Source organism: Myiozetetes cayanensis, unplaced genomic scaffold (assembly GCF_022539395.1).
Source record: "Myiozetetes cayanensis isolate MyiCay16 unplaced genomic scaffold, myiCay2020 scf428, whole genome shotgun sequence".
Classification (NCBI taxonomy): Eukaryota; Metazoa; Chordata; class Aves; order Passeriformes; family Tyrannidae; genus Myiozetetes; species Myiozetetes cayanensis.
Window position 1 is genome coordinate 30,238 of NW_026087663.1, and position 8,334 is coordinate 38,571.

An 8,334-nucleotide genomic window follows, 5' to 3' on the forward strand; every position below is an offset into this window, starting at 1 on the left:
GGGTCCTCAAATCCCTTCCCGGGAGCCCCAAAAAACCCCAAAATACCCCCAAAAAACCCCAAAACCCCTCAAAACCCACACAAACCCGCCCAACACACCCCCGAAATAATCTCCGGGACTCTTAATCCACCCCAGGACCCTCAAAACCCACCCCGGGACCCCCCCAAAAAATCCTAAAACTCCCCAAAAACTGCCCCCAAAATCCCCAACCCCCAAAAAATCCTCAAACTCCCCAAAAACTGCCCCCCAAAATCCCCCAACCCCTCCAAAAATCCCCCAAAATCCCCAAAATCTCCAAAAATCCCCCAAAATCCCCCAACCCCCAAAAAATCCCCAAAGCCCCAAGAAGTCCCCAAGATCCCTAGACCCCCTAAAAGTCCCCAAGATCTCCAAAGATCGTCCATGAAATTCATCCAGAGCCTCCCCAAAAGTCCCCCAAGAGCCTCCCAAACACCCCGAAAGATCCCCCAAGATCCCCAGGCCCCCAAAGGTCTCTCAGAGAGTCGTTCCCAAAGAGTCCCACAGGCCCCAAAGGTCCCCAAAGATCTCCAAAGATCCTTTAAGAGTCTGCAAGCCCCCGAGTCATTTTAAGAGTCTCTAAGGCCACTAAAGGCACTTTAAAGTCACTAGGCCCACAGAGTTCCCCAGAAGTCTGCAAGATCACTACCAAGGCCCCACAGACCCCAGAAGATCCTCAAAGATCTCCAAAAGATCTTTCCCAAGAGCCCTAGATCGCTCACAGAAAGTCCTCAAAGTCATAGAGTCCCCAAAAGATCACCCCTAGGTCCCTAGGCCACTCCAAAAATGTACCTAAGATCTCCCAAAGATCCTGAGAAGTCCTCCAAGAGATCATCAAGATCCTCCCAGGCTCCCATGAAGATCACTCCCAAAAATCCCAAACGCCCCCAAGATCCCCAAAAATCCCCCAACCCCTCAAAGGCCCCCAAGACCCCAAAAATCCCCGAGGCTCCCCAAGAAATGCCCCAAAGTCCCCAAGCCCATCCAAAAATCGACTCAAAACCCCCAAATCCCCTTCAAGGTCTCCAAAAGATTCCCCCAAAAATCCCTCAAAACCCCCATAAGAATTTCCCCAAAAATCCCCCAAATCCCCCCCAAAATCTCAAACCCCCCAAAAATCCCCAAAACCCCCAAACCCAACCCCACCCCCAAAACAAACCCCCTTCCAAAACACCCTCCAAAAATCCTTTATTTTAATTCTTTTTTTTTTTCCTTTTTTGGGACCCAAAAAACCACAAAAAAAAAAAAAAAAAAAGAGGCAGGGAAAACAAAAAGTGGGCGTGGCTTCCGAACAGGGTGGGCGTGGCTTAGGGGCGGGGTGGGCGTGGCTCAGCGCCGCCCCCTGTCCCTGAGGGGGCTGCGGGAGCGGCTGCGGCGTTTCCGGTGCCCGCCAGGGGGCGCCCTCGATGATGACGTCGAAGCCCCGCCCCCTTTGCGCAAGGAGGGGGCGGAGCCGTCGCGGGAGGAAGGGGCGGGGTTTGCGGCGGGAGGGGCGGGGTTTGCGGAGGGGCGGGGCCCGATTGGCGCTGCCGAAGCTCCTCCTCCTCCTGCTCCTTCCGGCGCCGCTCCCGCTCCCGCGCCCGAGCCGCCCGCTCCGCCTGCTTCTGGACGAACTGAGTATGCAAATTTATGTTAATTAGATGTTAATTTATGGGCTAAGAAAATGTCCATACCCGCCGCCCATTGGTCCTCGGAGCTCACCCCCGAATTCCTGCTTTTTACCCAAAAAAAATCGAATTTTTTACCAAAATTTAAGGGAATTTCACCCCGAAAATTGAATTTTTTAGTAAAATTTAAAGCAATTTCATCCCAAAATTTGAATTTTTTAGTAAAACTTAGGAGAATTTCACCCCAAAATTTGAAGATTTTTAGCAAAATTTGACAGAATTTCACCCCAAAATTTGAATTTTTTAGTAAAACTTAGGAGAATTTCACCCCAAAATTTGAAGATTTTTAGCAAAATTTAAAAGAATTTCACCCCAAAATTTGAAATTTTTTAGTAAAATTTGACAGAATTTCATCCCAAAATTTGAATTTTTTAGTAAAATTTAAGGGAATTTCACCCCAAAATTTGAATTTTTTAGGAAAATTTAAGGGAATTTCACCCCAAAATTTGAATTCTTGTTTTCCCAAATTTGACCCAAAATTCCACATTTCCACCCAAATCTCAACCCAAATTTCCTCTTCCTGCTTCTGAACGAACTGGGGATGCAAATTTAGGCTAATTAGATGCTAATTAGGCTCCCATAGGGCTTTCACAGCACAACCCCAAAATTTGAATTTTTTTTCCCCCAAAAATTTGAAATTTTTGGAGTGAAATTTATGGCGATTTTTGCCCCAAATTCACCCGAAATTCGATTTTTGTTTCCTCAAAGAACTCCCCAGAATTTGACCCAAATTTCCCCCCCAAATATCCACAATTTTTCCCCCAAACTTTCCACATTCTCCACCCAAACTTTAACCAAATTTTTGGTTTTTTCATAAAATTCCACAAAATTTCACCCAACTTTTCCTCAAAATTTCTACATTTCCACCCCAAATCTCTACGTTTTTACCCCAAATTTAAAGGATGTTTGTTATTTAGTTCAGATTCTTGTTCTCCTTAAAATTCCCTCAAATTTGACCCAAAATTCCCAATTTCCCCCTTAAATTTCCACATTTTCCACAAATCCGACTCAAATTCTCATTTTCCCCAGAATTTCCCCGATTTGACCCAAATTCCCACATTTTCCCCAGATTTTGACCCAAATTTCCTTTTCCTGCTTCTGGACGAACTAAACATGCAAATTTAGGCTAATTAGATGCTAATTAGTTACCTGAGAACACGCCCACGCCTGCCCCTCATTGGCCCTCGGAGCTCATCCCAAAATTCCGCTTTTTACCCCAAAATTTCAAATTTTTTTTACCAAAATTTCAAATAAATCGGACCCAAATTTGACTCAAAATCTCCTTTTTTCCCCCCAAAATTTCACCCAAAATTCCACATTTTCCCCCCAAATTTTGACCCAAATTTCCTCTTCCTGCTTCTGCACGAACTGGGTATGCAAGTGTATGCTAATTAGATGCTAATTAGTCACCTTAGGACACGCCCACACCTGCCCCTCATTGGTCCTCAGAGCTCACCCCTAAATTTCGGCTTTTTACCCCCAAAACATTGAATTTTTTAGCAAAATTTAAGGCACTTTCACCCCAAAATTTGAATTTTTTGGTAAAAACTTAAAGCAATTTCACCGCAAAATTCAAATTTTTTAGTAAAATTTAACAGAATTTTACCCCAGAATTGAAATTAAGTTCCTTTTTCCCCAAAAAATTTAACCCAAATTTCCACACTTTCCCCCCAAATTTCCTCTTCCTGCTTCTGCATGAGCTATGCAAATTTATGCTAATTAGATGCTAATTAGTCACCTCAGGACACGCCCACGCCCGCCTCCCATTGGCCCTCGGAGTTCACCCTGAAATTCCCACTTTTTACCCAAAAAAATTGGAATTTTTTAGTAAAATTTAAGGGAATTTTCCCCCAAAATTTCAATTTTTAGTAAAAATTTAAAGGAATTTCACCCCAAAATTTGAATTAAATTCTCACTTTTTTCCCCAAATTCAACACAGAAGTCCCACATTTTCCCCCCAAATTTTGACCCAAATTTCCTCCACCTGCTTCTGCACAAACTATGCAAATTTAAGCTAATTAGATGCTAATTAGGTTCCCGTGGAACTCCCAGAGCACACCCCCAAAATTTTTATTTTTTTTCCCCCAAAATCTGAAATTTTTTGAGTGAAATTTCAGGTGATTTTTGCCCCAAATTTGCTCAAAATTCGAATTTTTTCTCAAAAAATTCCACTGAATTTGACCCAAATTTCCCCTTTTTCTACGTAGATTTCTAAATTTTTCCCCCCCACCAAATTTCTGCATTTTTATCCCAAATTTCCAGATTTCTCCTCTAAATATCCAGGCTTTCTTAAAATTTGACCCAAATTCTTGTTTTTCCCCAGAATTTCCACGATTTGTCCCAAATTCCCACATTTTCCCCAGGTTTTAACCCAAACTTCCTTCTGCACAAACGAATCCGGTAAATTTTTGCTAATTAGATGCTAATTAAGCACTGCAAGACACGCCCACACCCGCCACCCATTGGCCCTCAGAGCTCACCCCCAAATTCCAACTTTTTACCCCAAAAATTTGTATTTTTTTAATTTTTTTACCCCAATTTTGCCCCAAATTTCATTTTTGTTCTCTCAAAAAAATTTCTTAAAATTTCACCCAAATTTTCCCCCAAAATCTCCACACTTGCCCCCCAAATTTCTACATTTTTACCCCAAATTTACAGGTTTTCCATGAATTTGATCTAAATTCCCATTTCCCTCAAAATTCCCCTGATTTAACCCAAATTTTTACATTTCCCCCCAAAATTCCCACGTTTTGTCTAAACTTCAATCAATCTCTCATTTTTTTTTCCCAAATTTTATTATTTTTTCCCTCAAATCCCACTCTTTTTCGGCCCAAATTTCACCATTTTTTATTGCCAAAATTTCCCCCTGTTTTAGCCCAAATCTCCTCATTTTTTGGCCCAAATCCCAACACTTTGTGGCCCAAACTTCACCCTTTTTTGCCCCAAATTTCACCTTTTTTTTGGCCCAAATTTCCCCCTTTTTTTGCTCAAATTTTATCATTTTTTTTCCCCAAATCCCATCCTTTTTTTGCCCAATTTCCACCATTTTCTCTCTCAAATGTAATAATTTTTTCACCCAAATCCCACCATTTTTTGGCCCAAATTTCACCCCTTTTTGGCCCAAATCTCATTATTTTTTTCACCCAAACCCCATCATTTTTTCCCCAAAATTCCCTCATTTTTTCCCCCAAACTGCACCACTTTTTCCCTCAAATTTCACCCCTTTTTGGCCCAAACTTTATTATTTTTTCACCCAACAATCCCACCATTTTTTGACCCAAATCCCATCATTTTTTCACCCAAACCCCATCATTTTTTCCCCAAAATTCCCTCATTTTTTCCCCCAATCTGCACCATTTTTTCCCTCAAATCTCAACTTTTTTTGGCCCAACTTTCACCTTTTTTTTGGCCCAAACTTCTCCCTTTTTTTGCTCAAACTTTATCATTTTTTTCCCCAAATCCCATCATTTTTTTGCCCGATTTCCACCATTTTCTCTCTCAAATACAATAATTTTTTCACCCAAATCCCACCACTTTTTAGCCCAAATTTTACCTCTTTTTTGCCCAAAATTTCATCATTTTTTCCCCCAAACTGCACCATTTTTTCCCTCAAATTTCCCCTTTTTTTGGCCCAAATTTTATCATTTTTTTACCCAAAAATCCCATCATTTTTTGACCCAAATCCCATCATTTTTTCACCCAAATCCCATTATTTTTCACCCAAATCCCATTTTTTCACCCAAATCCCACCCTTTTTCACCCCAAATTTCCCCCTTAACCTCCCCCTTTAACCCCACCCCCTTCCCTTCCCCCCAGCCAATCCCTTTGCCGTATGCAAATGTATGCAAATGAGGCCCCGCCCACCTGGGTGTCGGTGAGGGGCAGCCAATAAATGCACGGGGCCGCCTTGGTTTTCCGGAAAAGATCGTCCAGGAGCTTCGCTGGGGGCTCCTCCGGGGCTTTGTCTGCCCAAAAACACCCAAAATCCACTTAAATTCACCCAAAATGGACTTCATTTGATGAAAATCCACCCAAAATTCACCCAAATCCACTCAAAATCCACCCAAATCCACTCAAAATCCATGAAAATCCACCCAAAATCCTCATAAATCCACTCAAAATTCACCCAAAATGGATTTCATTTGATGAAAATCCACCCAAAAATCGCCCAAATCCACCCAAAATCCCTCAAAATTCACCCAAAATGGATTTCATTTGACCAAAATCCACCCGAAATCCACCCGAAATCCACTCAAAATCCACATAAATCCACCCAAAATTCGCCCAAATCCACCCAAAACCCACATAAATCCGCTCAAAATTCACCCAAAATGGATTTCATTTGACCAAAATCCACCCGAAATCCACCCGAAATCCACTCAAAATCCACATAAATCCACTCAAAATTCACCCAAGTCCACCCAAAATCCACATAAATCCACTCAAAATTCACCCAAATCCACCCAAAATCCACTCAAAATTCACCCAAATCCACCCAAAATCCACTCAAAATTCACCCAAATCCCACATAAATCCACTCAAAATTCACCCAAAATCCACCCAAAATCCACATAAATCCACCCAATTCCACCCAAAATCCACTAAAAATTCACCCAAATCCACCCCCTTTCCCCCCAAATTTCCATCCCAAATTTTGACCCCAAATCCCTCTCGTTTTCCCCCAAATTTTCACCCAAAACCCCCCCATTTTTCCCCAGATTTCCCCCCCCAAATCCCCTCTTTTTTCCCCTCCAAACTCCCCTCTTTTTCCCCCAAAATCCCCTCATTTTCCCCCAAATCTCCCCATTTTTCCCCAAATATTCCCCCAATTTCTCCCCAATTTTTCCCCAACTTTCCCTCCCCAATCCCCCCCATTTCCCCCCCAAATTTCCCTCCCAAATCCCTCATTTTCCCCTAAATTTTCCCCTATTTTTCTCCAAAATCTCCCCAACTTTCCCTCCCAAATCCCAATTTTTACCCAAATTTCCCCCAAATCCCCCCATTTTCCCCTAAATATTCCCCCAATTTCCTCCCAAATCCCCCTAATTTTTACCCAAATTTCCCTCCCAAATCCCCCCAATTTCTACCCAAATTTTCCTCCCGAATCCTCCCAAATTTCCTTCCCAAGTCCCCCCCATTTTTACCCAAATTTCACCCAATTTTCCCTCCCAAATCCACCCAATTTTCCCTCATTTTCCTCCAAATTTCCCCCAAATCCTCCCAATTTTCCCCCAAATTTCCCCCAAATCCCCCATATTTTCCCCATTTTTACCCAAATTTCCCCCCAAATTCCTCTGGTTTTTCCTCCAAATTTCTATCCATTTTCCGCCAAAATTTCCCTCCCAAATCCCCCCAATTTTTACCCCAATTTTCCCTCCCAAATCCACCCAATTTTCCCCCATTTTCCTCCAAATTTCCCTCCTAAATCCTCTCAATTTTTCCCCAATTTTCCCTCACAAATTTCCCTCCCAAATCCCCCCAATTTTTACCCAAATTTCTCCCCAAATTCCCGTTTTCCCCACATTTTCCCCCAATTTTCCCCAAATTTCCTCCCAAATCCCCCAAATTTCCCAATTTTCCCTCCCAAATCCACCCCATTTTCCCCCATTTCCCTCCAAATTTCCCCCCCAAATCCTCCCCATTTCCCCCAAATATTCCCCCAATCTCCCCCCATATTTTCCCCCAATTTTCCTCCAAATTTTCCCCCCACATCCTCCCAATTTTCCCCCAATTTCCCTCCCAAATCCCCCAAATTTTCCCCAAATTCCTCTCCCAAATCCCCCCATTTTCCCCCAAATATTCTCCCAATTTCTCCCCAATTTTCCTCCCAAATCCCACCAAATTTCCTCCCAAATCCCCCCAAATTTCCCCCAATTTTCCCCCAAATTTCCCTCCCAAGTCCCCCTAATTTTTACCCAAATTTCCCTCCCAAATATTATCCAATTTCCCCCCACATTTTTCCCCCATTTTACCCAAATTTCCCCCCAAATTTCCCCTCCCAAATCCCCCAAATTTCCCCAAATATTCCCCCAATTTCCCCAATTTTTCTCCAAATTTTCCCCACATCCCCCGATTTTTACCCAAATTTCCTTCCCAAATCCCCCAAATTTCCTTCCCAAGTCCCCCATTTTTACCCAAATTTCACCCAATTTTCCTCCCAAATCTCCCTATTTCCCCAAATATTCCCCCCATCTCCCCCAATATTTTCCTCCATTTTTACCCAAATTTTCCCCATTTTACCCCCAATTTCCCTCCCAAATCCCCCAAATCCCCCCAAACCCTCCCTCTCACCTCTCTTCTCGGGCCTCGCCTCCCTCAGGCCCCGCCCCTTCTCTTTGTCCCCACCCCCTTGGGGCCTGGCCCGCTGGCCCCGCCCCTCTCTGGGGGCGTGTCCTGCCGTGGCCCCTCCCCGCGGGGTGGGCGTGTCCCGGGGAGGGGGCGGGGCTCTTGCCCCGATCCCATTCCCGCTCGGCCCGCGCCCGTTCCCGCCGGGATCGCTCCCGCTCCCGCTCCGCCCACTGCCAGGGGGCGTGGCCGAGGGGGACACGCCCCCGGGAGGGGGAGGGCCGCCCAGGGGCGGGGCGTGGGGAGGGTGGGGAGGGGCGGGGGTCGGGTCCTTCCCCTGCTCCGGGGGGGAGGAGGCCCCGGT

The 8,334-nt window shown here is 44.3% G+C and overlaps 1 long non-coding RNA gene across 1 annotated transcript; it reads right to left on the reverse strand.

The window, feature by feature from the left end:
• Window positions 1–1,353: 1,353 nt before the first annotated feature.
• LOC126648027 (uncharacterized) lies at window positions 1,354–8,112 on the reverse strand. The gene is made up of 3 exons (XR_007630697.1): window positions 7,977–8,112; window positions 5,550–5,650; window positions 1,354–1,631 (listed from the first exon to the last, which is right to left on the reverse strand). It is a non-coding gene; the product is annotated as an uncharacterized LOC126648027 (long non-coding RNA).
• Between the last annotated feature and the right edge of the window lie 222 nt (window positions 8,113–8,334).